General features: G+C 31.5%; 1 pseudogene; it reads left to right on the forward strand.

Annotated features, from left to right (window-relative positions):
* The first annotated feature begins 902 nt into the window (after positions 1 to 902).
* On the forward strand, positions 903 to 1,730 carry LOC108910059 (annotated as a pseudogene).
* Positions 1,731 to 2,537: the final 807 nt, after the last annotated feature.

The raw sequence follows: 2,537 nt of genomic DNA on the forward strand, positions 1-2,537 counted from the left end.
CCGCCTTATTTGAGCAAAACATCTTTGGATATATTTACGCTACTTTTTACTGATTGGCTGTAAGAAACGGACTGTACAACCTTATCACCAGCCAAAAAAATTCTATGTATCAGGTTCTTGATTTATACTTGTACTTTCCAGACGCCGAACATTGGATTTGAGAAGGTTATTAGGTTGCTCCATTTTTTCTAATAATTTGTCTAACAAAAGTGTTTTTCACGCTTAAGGTATTCCACCTCCTTTTGTAAAAGACAAATATTATTTAAGGCCCCACTTGTGGAACCACTTGTATCAGATCCATAACAGTTTTTGCAGCACCAATAGGGTGTTTTCTATATACAAAACTTTGCCTAGAACTGTATTTTAATACATAGTATAACATGTACATAAACACCTAAAATAGTTTATGTTACCTATTTCATGAGAATTTACTAAATATTTAATAATAAAAACCTATATAAAATTCAAATTTCAAAACGATTTGTAAAACATCATCTCATTGGTTATGACATTGATGACGTCACTACTCATATAAATGGCGGATGGTCTATGTCAANTTACGTTACCTATTTCATGAGAATTTACTAAATATTTAATAATAAAAACCTATATAAAATTCAAATTTCAAAACGATTTGTAAAACATCATCTCATTGGTTGTGACACTGATGACGTCACTACTCATATAAATGGCGGATGGTCTATGTCAAATCATATGATAGGTATATACCTGCATTGTATTAAGTTTTGATTTGAGAATTATTATTATTACAATTATTCTTAACAGCTTATCAGGTGTTTTGTGATTAATAGTGATTGTGTTGTACATTCGCAAAACGAGAAATGGCTTCTCAGGGTTTTGTTAAAGCGTCGACGAACAATTTGCCATGTGTTCATATTTTTATGGTTACCGAATTTATAAAGAATGACGAACGCTTCAATGCAGCCGAATTTAAAGATGTTAAAGCCGCAGCGTAAGTAAACATAATTATTATATTAAATACCTTACATTATGAATAATAGTTATAATATGCAAAAGCTAAATATCCCACAAAACCCACAAAAAATATACCTACTGTCATTCAAGATAACCTATAATATGCATAACCATAAAAGGAAAATTAATTCCTTTCACATTACTTACACTAAATTGCATGTTCTGTAATAATGTAATATGAATTAGCCAAATATTTGTTATTTACAGAGCTTCACGAGAAAAATATGGTGACAGTGCAATTGGATATGTGGAGTTGAAACGGAAAGTTCTTTGTGCACTGTAAAAGCTAGAATTTGTCCAGAACACAGAGTTCGATCGAAAGCATATTCTGTATATCTCATTGTAGATGAAATAGAAGAGAAAATTGTGAATGTCCATTGTCAGGACTGTGCTGCTTCTTCAGGTAGGTTTAACTTTTAACAGGGCAAGTTTATTTTTTATAAATGTTGGTAAACATTTAAGAAGTCAATAAACCAGTATATCTGTGTCATTTCTAATCAGAATATTTTTAAATAGATATCTCGTTTATTTTAGTATTTGTTGTAGGTGGTTGCAAACACTCATTGGCTTTTTTAATGTTGGTCCACCGGCGTAGTGAAAATCCTGCACCCACTGAAGTGTTCTCATATTGGGTAAAACCAAGTCTATCGAATGTAGGAACTTCACAGAAATTTATAAAGGCAGAAGACTGCACCACAATCTTCGTCATCAAAAATGAATATTTCATCAGATAATTCTTCTTTCATGCAAGATGTTATACAAATTGGAAAACAAAATAATTTAAATGGACAAATATTGAAGTACAACTGTGATGATATGGAGCAAAACAAATTTGATAATTTGTCGATATATAATCTATTGCTAAAGTTCACTTCCAGTAGTGGTGTCAATTTCAGTGATTTTTTGTTGTTTGCAAAAGAGAAAATGACAGTTAATTTGTGTAAGGAGGTTGAGAAACTAACTCGTCAGCAAAATACATCACCATTGTGGCATGAAATGAGGTTTGCGCGGATAACAGCCTCTAAATTATATGAAATGGCAAAATGTCAGACATCAGACGGAACATTGGTGGAATCTATAATAGGTGCTTACAAGATTAAAGATACCAAATATATGATGCGAGGCCGAAATTTGGAAAGAAAAGTTGTCAAGTTTGTCGAAAACAAATTAAAGATAAAGGTGAAAGATTGTGGACTGTTTATGTTACCAACATATCCTATTTTCGGAGCTTCACCAGACGGAATTTCACTAGACTATGTGGTAGAAATTAAATGTCCAAGTAGTGAAAAAACTGTAAAAAATTACATAAAATATGATCAGATCACTGAAAAATTTAAAGCACAAATACAACTACAGATGTTGTGTGCAAAGAAACAAAAGGGACTGTTTTGTGTTGCTGACCCGGAGTTTGAAAAAAACAATAATGTCAACATTTTAGTTATTGATTTTGATGATGATTATGTCAAAAAGATCATATCTGAAAGTTTAGAGAATTGGGAAAACTTTGTTTTTCCAAAATTAATTAAAACTGTATGTGACAA

Source organism: Anoplophora glabripennis, unplaced genomic scaffold (genome assembly GCF_000390285.2).
Source record: "Anoplophora glabripennis isolate ALB-LARVAE unplaced genomic scaffold, Agla_2.0 scaffold523, whole genome shotgun sequence".
NCBI lineage: Eukaryota > Metazoa > Arthropoda > Insecta > Coleoptera > Cerambycidae > Anoplophora > Anoplophora glabripennis.